This window comes from Schistocerca piceifrons, chromosome X (assembly GCF_021461385.2).
Source record: "Schistocerca piceifrons isolate TAMUIC-IGC-003096 chromosome X, iqSchPice1.1, whole genome shotgun sequence".
NCBI classification, from domain to species: domain Eukaryota; kingdom Metazoa; phylum Arthropoda; class Insecta; order Orthoptera; family Acrididae; genus Schistocerca; species Schistocerca piceifrons.
Genome location: NC_060149.1, coordinates 533,791,273 through 533,806,096, shown reverse-complemented (window position 1 = coordinate 533,806,096; position 14,824 = coordinate 533,791,273).

Sequence of the window (14,824 nt, the reverse complement as noted above, 5' to 3'; positions counted from 1 at the left end):
GGCGCATTGTCAGAAGAAAGTGCTCTGCATGTGGGAGGGTCTATGTGTGGGTAGAAGGATGTTGGTGTCACTCATTAGAAATTTTTGGAAATATTTTATTTTTTTATTCTAGTATATAAACTTTTTTAATTATTATTTTTAACAACATTTATCTCATCAGATTTTAATATGATGTCGTGCAACCATACAGTTCTATCATCACTGACGTAAATGTGGGTGTTATCTGCTCAAGATACATGAAACTCCAGGAAGGCTATACCAAGATAGCCACACCGGAATGACATCTGTGATTCTTTTTAAGGATGGAATTACGTTAGAGCAGAGATTAACTTTTTATGTGATTGTCACATAAATTTCCCACTATTCGGTTTTCAAATTAATTTTTTATTAAGTGACTTCTGTTTTTAATTTTTACTTTATGTACTTGGTAAACATGTTACAAATTTACTATCTTTTGTAGCGAATTACTGTACATAAATATAGCATTATGTGAGACATCTTCAGCACACAGATATAATTTGCAGGCTAGCAAATAACTAAAAGTGAAGACCAAGTATCATTCACAACAAGCAAATTACAGTGCTTAACTCACTGACTATTGGTATATACGCACTCGTTCCAATGTTTCTGAAACTAAGAATACACTAATATCTTATTTCAGAAATTGTCTTCGACAGTTTACGTTGATAGAAAGAAATTCCTTCCAACACTCATCATTACGAACGGCTAATCAGGGCACAAAACAATCAGTTACAAAATTGTATCATTTTATTAACACTGCATGTATACAATAGACACCCGTGTACATTTGCTACAGATATAACACTGCATGTGCACAATAGACACCTGTAAACATTTACTACATGCATTGTACACCAGTATGACAGAGGATGAAGAACAGCACCTATTTAAAAATTGGTTTACCTTCAATTCACAAAAAAGTTCATGGGTATTTGTTTGTGGTCTGTATCGTATTATTTATGATTAAACAAAATTGTTCACGGATCACCCTCATCGATCTTTTTCGTAACTGGACGACTGTTGTTCAGAAAAATTGAATTTATCGATTTTTCCTCATTTGGTCGCATTTTATTCTATTATCAATGGGAACTACCCTTCCAAGGCTACACACATTGGAAAGCGTTCATACTATATCCTTTGTATTTTGCTTCAGTTTGGCAGAAAAGTAGAAATACACATATCTTTAATCGAATTTTGACTAAATCATTTCTTACTGCACAATGTCAAACCACATGCGCTGAACTTTATACATACGAGGATATTACAAACGGTAACGTAACATGTTGCCCCATACTAAGACCATTGCGCAACCAGAGTGGCACATTGTTAGAAGAGCCCCTTGGGATCACCAGATGGTGCCCGTCCTCGGGTACGATGCTGAAAACGACTTTTCTCACACTTACCTCCCGCCCTCTCATAGTTTCAAAGAAACTAATGGTGAGTTCGGACCGAGAATTCTAGAATCTCTTTTTGAAGCCCCGAATGTCCTTGTGACAGCATTGAAATCGGGTAAACTAACATTGAACAACCGAGAAGATACATACCTTTAATCTAATTTTGACTAAACCGTTTTCTTACAGCATAATGTCAAACCACATACTCTGAATTCCATATATGCAAGGGACCTACAAATGGTAAGCTAACATGCCACCCCGCGCTAAGACCGTAGCCCAAGCAGAGTGGCACACTGTCGGAAGAGCACTTTGGGATCACCATGTGTTTCCTGTCCTCGGGTACAACACTAAAAACGGTTTTTCTCAAACTTACCTTCCGCCTTCTCATAGTTTTACAAGAAATTAATGGTGTGTTCGGACCGAGAATTAGAGCATCTCTTTTTGAAAACACGAATCTCCTCGTGAGACAGCATTTAAATCTAGTAAACAAACATCTGATAGAGTCAAAAGATATCTGAGAGATGTTTTCTTTCCCATTGAGGGAGAAATATCTGTATTATTGTTAGATTATTGTGGTGGCCAGAGTGAAAGAACCGTTTAGTGCACCATACCTGAGGACAAGGAATTAGTTCACCTGGTGATCCAAAGGGCTCGACGGGACAGGTACAGTTGTGGGACGTATACAGCTTTCAATGTTGGAAGAACTTTGTGAGAAGATTTTCATATCTAGTGCTGCTGAATGATTATGTGGTCAGTCTCCACTTGGGAAAAAATATAATCAAGTTGCAGTCACCATTAAACAATCAGTTCTCTTCGTCAACGTTTACCAATGAACGGAAATATGCCTGAAACAAATCAGCTTATTTAGAGGATCACCCCTGACTATTTAAAATCCTGGTGATTTTTGTTTCATATTGTCTTCTCTGTAGTGAATATCACATGAAGAAATTACGTTCATTTTATGTGTATGGTGTAAAAAAATATTATGTTTTAAACATTTCTTATAGAGTATTATTATTGGAATTATTTACTGTCATAATAATGAGTTATTTATCTTTCCAATTAAGCAATATGCGTATGTGAAACAGTAAACTAATAAACAAATAAAAAAGAAACATGAACGTCAAACGTAAATTAACAGTTTGAAACATTAAACAAGCATAAGTAAAATAAGTAATCAGAACAGTAACGAATGTTTCGCTATTTTAATTAGGTATGTTGAAAATGCTCCGACAGCACGTTGTGTAGTGTCTGTTTTCCAAAAATGGTATTTCAGCAACCAGATTTATTACACAGGGATGTATGTGACTTGAAAGCTTCTGTAGCTTATGCCGTGACAGAAATTTTAATTTTTCAAAGTTAATTAATGGTGAAGGGGTATTTTGAAAAATCTCAAATTATTACAAAAACTGATCATATAGTTTTCAAGAACATTCTTTACATATAATCTTTTACATGAAAACCATTTTATGTATAGTTATTGTTCTGACGACAATCCCTCTAAACACAAAATGCCAAACTGTCTTTTGGGCTGTATTTTACCCCACAAAAATAAAATTGGGCACAAGCTATAAACTACATATTGCATTATTTATCCCCCTCTGCACACCTGCCAAGTTTCATAAAAATCGTTTATTGGCAGTTATGAATGTTCCCCTGTTAGTTATTTTAATTTGTTCCACGTGCTACAAAATGTCTTCCTGCGTTACATATCATCTTAGGCATTTACCTTAAGCAACCATTTTTTTAAAGTATAATAAGGTAGTATAAGATGAAATTCAGAAATGTGAAAAATCAAACATTTTTGGCAAAGATCCTAATAAAAATAATAGTTTCTCACTGTGTTTGTGTAATTTTTCATGTACTCTGCTGATTTGTAAATGGGTATCAACATGTTGAAACTCATTGTTCAGCGAGGCAGAACAGCCATTATTACACCAGAAAATATTTGTCGCTGTCTAGCGACGCTCTCGCTACACTGCAGAATTCTCTTCCCTTATTACCTGTGGATACGACGTATGTCTGCCTCTTAACGTTCCACTGCGCAAGTACCGTTGTAGGAAACATTCCTAAACATCTGTCGTCCATTAAGAAATGAAAGGAGTTTCTACCTAGTCCGACAGCGCATGGAGCGCTGTACCTTTTTTCTAAGCTTTAGGTTTCACACTGGAAAACGCTGCCATAAACTGCTAGATATATACCTATACGTCACATTTCAGCTTATGCACCTACCTCTACCTTCGAGTAAATATTAATTTTGTAATTATTATTATTATTATTATTATTATATTATTGTTATTATCATCTGCCTTGCAGAGTGATGATTAAAAAGACATGAAAGTAGCAAGATCACAAAGCGATCCAGTGCTAAACAAAAATGTAAGTAAGGGTGTAAAAATTGAAAAATAGAAGATGTTACTATTCGTTGTTCAAGAAAATAAGGCATTATTTGACGACTGATGTATTGTGATTATAGTAGAAAACTGTAATATTTAATAAGAAAGATACCCAGATCTCCGAAATCACAACTATTTCTGAAGAATGTTTCTATTATTACCGTGCTCTTTCCGAAATCATCGTTTTCTAGACTTTTATATAAGACCAACAACCCAGAAATCTGTATGGAACGAAATAACAAAATGCCCATAAAAAGGTAAATACATTTTTTTAGAATTATGAATATTATTCCTGAAAGATATGATGTTTCTTTATATACTTACAAAGTATAATTTTAGCAGTTATCTCCTTTTTGGGCTATAATGATTATGTTTAGTGAAGCAAATTAGTATTTCTAGTATAAACAGATGGACAGTTATTTTGTCCTATTGAGGGGACAATACAAGCGTCTGTTTCAGTAGTCTGTAAAGCACACTTGTGCAGTGGCACGGGAATTCAAAGTAGCTGGTTCTAACCCCATTGGTGGCAGTCATTGTAGTCGTCAGTATGTTGCCGGAAAGTGGAGAAGAGGTAGTTGTGTAGGCTTTCCGATCCTCAGGCTTTGTGTCAAGGACGTGGTCTATATTCCGAACCTCTCAGAATTTTGTAATAAAGTGAGGAAACGTGACACTGTTGATGACGGTATTTTTGGAGCTGCGTGAGAGGAGAGAGGGGCAAGGTTGCTAACTCTCTCTGGCTCCGCTGGTGGTTTCTGAAAGAAGTAGACTACGTGCCGGCATAGCGACAAAAGACAACACACTACGCTGTACAGCCACTCGTCAGAGATATCCACACGATGATTAGGTTGCCATTGTCTAAGGCATGTTTCTGTGTCTAACGCTTTACCTTCTAATGCTGGATACATCCTCAGAGGTTATAAAGACTTATATAGTCGCGTTCTGCAATCAAACAAGCTCAGAAAGACGAACTAAACAGTTAGGCTCTCTAAGCTTGTGCAACCGTGAAACGGTCGGCAAGTGATGTCATCCGCGATGGATCTTGCAGTCTTTCCGTCATGTTTGCATGTAGTTCCTATGTACACCTGATTAAGGGTGAAAGGAATATTGTACATTCCTACCGTGACAAGCAGTGTGTGTTGGTCCATTGCAGTATTCAAACATTCACTCATAGAAATATGCCTTAGACGATGGCGTAATACCATTGCAATTAAAATCACCGAGAATGTAAATACTACCCATTAAAGACTACATTGTACGAACACACACGACACGCCATAACAGGTCGGAGAAGAACTAGTCACTGAACGCCTTCCACATGAAGTGGCGTATCACAACCACTACGACATTTTACAGATCGTCCTACGATGAGTAAGCGGACATCATCAGCTGTAACGCCACCAGTGAGTAGCTTGAAGAAAACTAAGATGTATGAGTAAATGATTGAGTAGATCAAATGACAATACCCAACAGAGAAGCTCTATTGAAACTACACGAGATGCAGAAGTTAGCAACGTAGTCTGCCTAAAGTGGACATTGTAACATGCTACTGGCAGTGAGCATTGGTTGATGACCTTGGTCATTTACTATAGTAGTGTGCAAATTATAAGACGAGCGGTGGTGCGAGGCTCAGTATCAAGGAGCAGAGTACCACGTGATTCTGCAGCCAATAGTATCATTCTGCCCGATTCGTCTGTAACGTTCACAATCCACGAGCGTAGAACGCTTAGCGTTCAATTTCATGTTAGAATACGTATGGTGAAGGTACTTAACCACTGTAGTGTTCACTATGTGCAATCCAAAGCAAATTCGACAAGCATTACGTTAGAAGCGACAGCGGAAGTTTTCCGAGAGTATAAATTTATCTAGGAAGAGTCGCAATGAGAAACAGAGGTGCCATGTGACGCTTATCCCAGTGTTGCCAGTTACCAGGGTAAGCAACGGCTGAAGCGTGCACACCACCCTGACTGCCAGGCTTTCCAGTAACAGATTTATCACATCCAACGGTTAAAGAAAATGTTTTCCCGGGAAGGAAATCTAAAACGAATTTCTTTTTTCAGCTAATGGCAGAGGAAATGAAGATAGTGAATAGAACTTCCTCTTTCTCCCCAGATTTAGTGATATTCCACATACACGAAGTTTGTCCAGAAAGTAAATTGCAATCGGTCGCGAAATGGAAACCACTGGGAAAATCCGGTAAAGCTTTGCACAGACGTGTTGGGCAGTATTTCTAGTATGCCTGTCGATTGTATCGCGTCGCTCTTATCAGTTTTGAGTGAACAGTGAATACGTAAAGATGCGTATCGAATAGCGTCTCGGGCCAAGTATGAGGGCCTGGTTAGAGATTTCGCCTGTGTCGTGCAGCCCACATAACACAACTGTCGAGCAGTTCCTTCTTCATGCCAATTCTCGACCGCACTCTGCAGGGGCAATGAAGAAGCTCCTGCAGCGTTTCCGATGAGAAGTCCGTAATTGGCTCCCTGTGAGTCTCATCTCTGCTCACAAGAACCGCTATGAAGACAAAATTTTTCCACAGACAACGAACTGCAGACCAGTGCAGATAACTGGCCGAAAGCACAGGCGGTTGCTTTCTATGACGAGGATATTGGAAAGTTGATACAACACTACGACAAAATAAGAAGCTGGAGCGGCAGCTATGCAGAGAAGTTGATGGAAAGTGTAGCTAACTGTTGCAAATAAAACGTTTCTGGTTTTCACTGTAGTTTCCATTTCGCGACCGATCGTAACTTACTTTCTGGACAACCCTCGTTGATCGTACGTCTGTTTCGCTTCATTACCTCCGCTCTAGCCCGCTACGGAATACGAAAAGTATGGAAACAGTGTTGTAGCGAGGACTGGGGAATCCAGCAGGCCGTGATCGCGTGACAGCTACACAGGCCGGCTGCTGCAGCGCGACACGGCCGCTGGACAGGCGACAACGCGTGCTGCCGTCACGATGCATCCGCGCTGTCCATATGCTGCTGCTGCTCCTGCTGCTGCGTCAGCTGCGATTCCTGTGTCAGCTGTCGCAATTGGGCAGCAGCGTTGCCTGTGATAGAATGCAATTATGAATCGTTCCCTCATGTTCGTATGTGGAAAATATAAGTCACTAGGCTAAGCGTGTGGCGCGACCCATACGAGGACATCATTGAGACATTCCTTAGATTTGTTAACATCGCTATGAACATCTATATGTTATAGAAAACCAACAAAAAGTTGACATTGAAGTCCATTCAAAAATGAGTAATTCTATTAAAACTTAAAACTTACTTATCTGTAATTCAAACATAATAACTTTCAAAACAAGCAGTCTTAAAATGAACATTTCAGATAATCTTACTAACTGTTTTGCAACTACATGTCACGCTACGGAAATTATCTATAATCTCGTTATTACTTATTGTTTTCAGGATAACAGTTCCAGTACTGACAGAATCAGTATTTCCTGCTCTCGGTACTCACATTACTCTACTGTAACTCCATTAGTCATTAAGCTATCATTCAGACGATATAGATCTTATGACATTTTGTACTTTCCCAGTAATACATTGATGGAAAAAAAATTAGTACACCAGGAAAGACGAGGTAGATTTTGATCCGGTGACGCCATATGCCACTTGGGCAGATAGTAGATATACTGATAATGGTTTCAAAGTTGCCGACCAACAGATATAGTGGCATTATTGCCAGAGCACCATGTGTGTCTACTCATTAATAGTGACTGCTCACAGCCAGAAGACTAAGTGTGGGGCAAACGTGTGAAGCAAGCAGACAATCATGGCACAGAGACGTACTCATTCTTCCTACAGCCAAATGAGCGAATTTGGGGGTTAATTTGTGGCCTTCCCAGAACTGGCACAAAAGCTGGACGTGCTACATCAGCTGTGCAGTGATGCTGGTGTCAGTGGTCACGTGAACATTCTCACACCTGTAGAAGAGGTTCTGGACGTCCACGCAGCACAGAGGCCTGCCAGGATTGTCGTATTGTAAGGGCAGCAGTGGCAGGTCGTACAGCTACCACAGAAGAAATAAGAGCGGAGCGCTTGTGAGCCTAGAAAAGTCCACACGAACTGTTGCGAACCGTTTATTAGCAGTGGCAATACGGGCAGGCACACCTCTAGCACGGCTTCCACTCACACTACAGCATCGACGTGCACGACTCGATTGGTGTCTTCACAGGACTGAATGGAGCACTGTGTCCTTCAGCGATGAAAGCAGATTCTGCCTGCACGCTTCTGATGGTCCTTTGTGCGTACGACGTTAATCTGGTGACTGCTGTCTCACGGAGTGCATTCTCCCAAGCCACACCGGCCCCACCCCAGGACTTATGGCCTATGGTGCGTTAAACTACAGCTCACGTTCACCTTTGCTGCTTTTGGAAGGGACGCTGACCAGCGTTGGTACGTGCAAAATTTTGTTAGACCCGGATTGTGATGTGTTATTCCAGCAGGAGAATGCTCGCCCAGAGACTGCCCGTGAAACTCAACGTGCTCAGCAAGACGTGCAGCAACTCCCCTGGCAAGCACGACATCCGAACTTGTCCCTAATCGGACACGTGCAGGATATGATGGGACGAGAGGTGACTCGTGCGCCTCGTCAGCCAACAGCTCTTACCGAACTACGTGAACAGGTCGAGCAGGCGTGGAATAACGTATCCCAGGACAATATTCGCCAGCTGCACGATCGACTGGATGTCAGAGTCTGCTCCTGCATTGCCGTCTGTGGTAGCTACACCACGTACTAAGAATGGATCGATACCTGGTACCTCAGAACAGTTTATCCTATTGAGCTGTAAATGTAATCATATCATGTAGTCCTCACACAATGTTGCAACAATAACTCTTGAGTGAATTGTAAACTTTTAAAGGGGTGTACTGATTTTTTTGTCTTTCAAGAATAAAGTTATCTGAAAATACTTTGCCCAGCTTCGAGAGTTCAAAAATTCGCACCTGGCGACAGGAAGCAAAACAATTTATGGGTCCTGGTTGAAGGAGATAAGTATGGAAGAAATCGGCTTTTCACGAATTCGAATTCACTTCAAATGGTCAAAATTCTGTTAATCATTCTTTCTAAGGTTTTGCTGATTTTGTAAACTGAAATTCACGCATTTCATCTGGTGCCACTGGAAATTTGTCGCGAAAGAGCGTGGGGTTTGATAGGTGAATTGTGACTTCATTCATGTGATCTGCTATATAGAAATATTCAGCCGAATAACCTTGTACAACATAATCACATAATCTTTTATGGCTATTAAAGGACCCAAATCATAATATTAAAAGCATGATCTTTCTTTATTTTAATTTTTTGTGGACTTGCGAAGTTGCCTCTATGCTATGCGAAGTCTATCATGAACGACTGGTAGAGTGTTTTTAGTGTCATCACACGTGTAACTGAAGGTTAAAGCTATAATTATCCCAGAAACATATCTTTCTCTTCATAAAAGTATCACAATGACCTGACATTATATAATACTTTTAAACACCCATCCACCGTTTCTTTAAATGTTCTGTAGTATATACTTCTTAATATTGGAGGAAATTACCAGTGCGGGAGAGGAAATTAGAGGAAAACTGTAAATGCACATACTAAATTTCACACAAACTATCAAGCAATACGAACTGTTTACAGTCTTTAAAAATAGTAAATATATAAGATTCAATCTGTAAAGCAACCATTCAAAGATTTTTATAACAAAAGATTTTTCAAAGAAGATTTCACAACACCACACCTTCCACTAGAATGAACATAGAAATTAGGGCTGCATCTTAAGCTACGCATTGGAAATAAAAGTTTATCTTCGCAGTAGTTGCAAGTTGCCAGTTCATGTGGTTCACGGTTCGATTCTTCTTGGTGCAGAAAACTCTTTCGCCCGCTTGTTCATTGTCCAGTGTGTGTCGACTCGAGATAGTGATAACACGGCAACAACAGTTTCTCTACGTCCTCCACTTCAAGAGGCGCAATTCTTTTTGAATTGTGTGGCGTAATGTTCGTCAAGAGTATGTATGGTCTCAATGTTAGATCGTCCGTAAGGGGTGTAGAAATCTCACACCATACTACTGGCTTCCAGCATCACCTGTTCCCACGGTGTGTGATTATTTGCTTGTGGATGTTTGTGAAAGACCCATATATGTTTCTACTCTTCCAACAAATTTGGTTGAACTGCGACACCGCGTAGCAATTAGCAGGGAATGTGGTACCTACAAACATCGTCCCTAAAATTTGGACGAAGGTAACTATCGTCAGAATATTTGTCGTGCATCGAGTGGAGGGAACACTGAAAATTTGGGAAAAGTAGATGAAAACATTCGTACTAAAACCAATTCTAAATAGTATCCCATGGTTGTATGTAGATGTAAGTGAACGATACACACTCGTAAAATAGGATGGTTATCTAGAACATAAAAAGTTTATGGTCCTACGAGTAAGTTCAAGTTGACTCCAAGTTTCTGTGCTAATTCATATCGAATGTACGTAGGGCTTTCAATACGCAATACAACACATTTCCTTTCTCTGTCAGTTTAGGTTGAAAAAATGCGGAATTTGTTATGGGATATAATGGAATATTCCTCCCCTGTAGATTCATGAAGTTGCGATAGGTGGCGGCGCTATACGTGGCCTTAAAAATTGGATCTGTAACGGAGGTGGCGCTCCAAGGACAGAGCTCTCATTGTGTTTCCCTTAGCAGAAAACCAGAGCATCGCAGATATTCATAGCTGCTTCAAGAATGTCTACAGAAACCTGGTAGTGAACAAAAGCGCGGTGAGTCGCTGGGCAAGGCGTCTGTCATTATTCCAACAAAGTTGTGCAAAGCTGTACGGTCCCCCCCCCCTCCCCCCCTTGCTGGCCAGCTGCTCACAGCTGTGACTCCTGCAGTGTTGGAACGTGCGGACACACTCAGTTATAGATGATCGACGGATCACAAACACGTCGCTGCTCAAATGGACGTCTCTGTTGATAGTGCTGACACATTCGTCCACCAGTTGGGGTAGTCAAAAGTGTGTGACCGCTAGGTTCCTAGAAGAATATCATCAAGAGCAACGAAAGACAATTTGTGCGGAATTGCTTGCACGTAAGAAGCTGGTCGTGACAATTTTTTGTCGGGCATCGCCACAGGCGTTAACACGGAGTTCATCACTTAGAACCGGTGAAAGTAGCAATCCACGGAGTGGCGCCACACCACGTCTCCTCTGAAAAAAAAAAAAGATACTGACACACTCATCCACCAGTTAGGTTACTCAAAGGTGTGTGACCGCTGGGTTCCTAGCAGAATATCATAAAGAGCAACGAACAACAATTTGTGCGGAATTGCTTGCGCGTAAGAGGCTGATCGATAAAAAATAAAAATAAAAAAAGCTCAATGCCGCACCCTCAGCAGGTGAAGTCATGGCGACAGTCTTCTGGGATTCTGGACGGGCTATTCTGTTTGATTTCCTCCCTCATAGTGCAACAATTAACTCTGAAATGTATTGTACTACACTCAGGAAATTGAAAAATCGACTTCGGCGTGTTCGCCGTCACAAAAATGAGAACGAACGTCTCCTTCTGCATGACAACTCAAGGCCTCACATAAGTCTGCGCACCCGAGAGGAGCTCACAAAACATCATTCGACTATTCTTCCTCATCCACCCTACAGCCCGCTTCTCTCACTATTCAGCTTCCATTTGTTTGGCCCAATGAAGGACGCACTCCACGAGAAATAGAAAATGGATGATGGGGAGGTTACTCATGCAGGAATACGTTGGCTCCGACGTCGACCTGTGGAGTGGTACCATACGGGCATACAGGCCCTCCCAGTAAGCTGGCGTAAGGCCGTCGCATTGAAAGGATGTTATATTGAAAAATAGGATTTTGTGCCAAAATAGTCGAGAATAATATGGTGTATTGGAGTCCTGTATAAAACCAACCTGATTTCAGAAAAAGGGTGCTGCATTACTTATGGATCGCCCACGTATAGTCTTATGAAATCAGACGACTCTTTTTGAAATACGTTGCATAATTTCAGGGCATTACTGATGCTCTTGCTAGTAAAATATGAAACGAGTCATGCGAAAACCCACCGATGTTTTCATTTGCACTAGTGACTGTACCAAAAACTCAACGATTTATTAAATACACAACTGTTGAACCAACGAGTAAAAAAAAAAAGAAGGAAACCTGGATATCTTCTCTACCTTAATTTCAATGACAGTAAGGTACCTTTCTGTGTTCTTTCAAGGTAAACAAGCTAAGTGTGCCACAAACAAAAAACCACTCTGTCATTTCCCGGTGGCTAGATGACCATCACGGGGTCTCATTTACCAGCGAATAGAAGACAGAAGAAATAAATAGAAATGTCTATATGAGCAAGGCTTTGAATTAACTCTTCAGGTTTTCATGATGTTCTCCTTTGTTGTAAGGGAAATAGTGGAACTTGATGTAGTCCTCAAACATTTCCAGTTACGATCCGCTCTACTCCACTACCAGATTGCCGAGTATTTCGATCAAATGATCTTGAGCAGCTCGATATACCGTTCACGGTGAAGAATGAAACGGACATTAAATAAATTAATGGTATAATGAGTTACGGCTCTATTTCTTCTGTTGTTCTTCTCCAGTTTTTACCACAATAAAATAATTTCACTATTGTTACTTGTCGCTTGAGTACCGACGCAGTTATAATCTACAGGAATTTCATATAATTCTAGTAAGCACGGGAATAAAATCCTGAACTAAACTCTACTAACTTATATCTTCTGCTGGTCCTATTGTAGGGACTGGAAATTTCCTGCTCTCCATTCGTCATACATTTATTTATGCAGCCCTTATTTCATTTTCAGAATGGCATGAGATCACCCTATGATTAAGACTACGAAATCGGCAGGATTGTGGTTCAAATCGTAGTTTAGTTGTCCTCCTTAAGGATTTCTGTGGTTTCTGTAAATCTTGTAAGGTGAATTTTAGGATGGTTTCACTGGCTAGATAACAGCCAGTTTCCTCACCCATTCATCTGTGACTGATTTAGATTTTCAGCCCTAACGATGCCCTCCCTTTTTTATCAGTACATACAACAAGGCTGCAAAAACTTTCAAGCATATGGCACCTTTAAAGTAAGTAACAGGTCAAGTAGCTGGTGACTACAAATTAATCAGAATGGTTGAGTAGCTCGGAGGAGAGTAATGCTTGTAAGCTAGGACCGAACACGTTATCACAAATCAAATTACTGAGATATGTAGTACAATGGTTAATTTCTTATAAATCTAAGTTTGTTTTGAGATGCAAAGATCATGTCTTCCAGTCAGCTGCTACAGAAACAGGGAGTAAGAATCACGATGATTACCAACAACAGTGATACAATCGATAAATTATGAATTAGTGAGCTAAATCCTGAGATGTAACAGGACACTGACCTGCCAGGCATAAACTGTTCTGTATTCCCCGAAGATGTGAGCTACATTACGGCCACCCCCCTCCCTCTCCCTCTGAACAAGACCCAGACCCTTGGGTCAACCTTATACTCACTTTCATACTACCCTACATGCTCGTACAAATTAAAGAGAAAATTTATAAGCAAAATTACATGGATTAGATACTGTATCCAACCATTCTCACTATATTGCTTATTGCTGCTTTGCTTATTAGTCTATTTATCACACTGGTTTTGCGTATTTGGCTATTTTGACCTTCGCGGCTTGGAGCGTTGCCTAGTTTCTCTTAAGATCAAATTTACATCTTATACTGTAAGGGTCCTATCTGCTAGAATCTGAACTATCGCTGGTTTATGCTAACGGTCGACTCTGCGTCTCAGTAGAATAAAAACTACGTACAGCACAGCCAGACCCACTATTGCACTTGGCACAGTGGCACTCAAACTCATTGTCATGCGTCATTGTCCTCTGTATTGCTCTACACCGATCACCAAGAAAATTATGACCACCGCCCATCAATCGACTTAAGCCCGTCAATGCGACAGCAGCGTTACCTCGCGAGGAATGACTGCTACGCAGACACACGTACGGTGCATGTAGTATCAGTGAGCCTGCCGTCCGTGTGTAGAACAGCGAAGGCTCGCCATCTATATGAATCTGATCGAGGACGTATTGTGATGACTTGGAGGCTCGGCACGACCATTTCGAGAACTGCACAACTTGACGGGCGGTGTAGGAGTGCTGGGGTGAGTGTCTTCACCACCTGACGAAACCGAGATGAAACCACGTCCAGACGTTGTGATGTTGAGCAGCCACCCCTCATTACAGATGTCGGACGTCGTAGGTTGCACAGACGGGTAAAACAGGACAGGCGGCTAACTGTGGAGGAACTAACATCAGATATTAATGCTGGGCAGAGTACAAGTGTATCTGAACACGCAGTGCACCGAACACCCCCAACCATGGGCCTCCGCAATCGACGACCCATGCATGTGCAAATGATAACACCACGACATCGGCAACCACGACTGAAATGGGCACATGACCGTCAGCACTGGACGTTGACACAGTGGCAGAGCGTTGCACGATACGACGGATCCCGATACCTTCTTTATCATACCAATGGAATGGTGCGAATCCGTCGTCTTCCAGGGCAACTGCTCCTTGATACCTGTAACGCAGGACGCAGACAAGCTAGCGGCGGCTCCATTATGCTCTGGAGAACATTCATGTGATCATCCATGGATCGAGCTGGACTCGTGCAAGGCACCATGACGGCCAAGGAGTATCGTACACTGGTTGCATGCCACGTACATCCCTTCATGATGATCATATTTCCCGGCGGCAGTGGCATTTTTTAACAACATAATGCACCATGTCACAAGGCCAGCAGTGTGATGGAGTGGTTAGAAGAACACAGTGGCAAGTTTCAATTGATGTTCTGGCCCCCCAACTCACCAGATCTGAATCCCATCGAACACAGCTTGGATGTGATTGAACATGGCGTCAGAGCTCATAGTCCCGCTCCCCGAAAGTTACTGGAATTAGATGACTAATGTGTGCAGATGTGGTGCCAACTCCCTCCAGCGACCTACCAAGGCCTCATTGCTT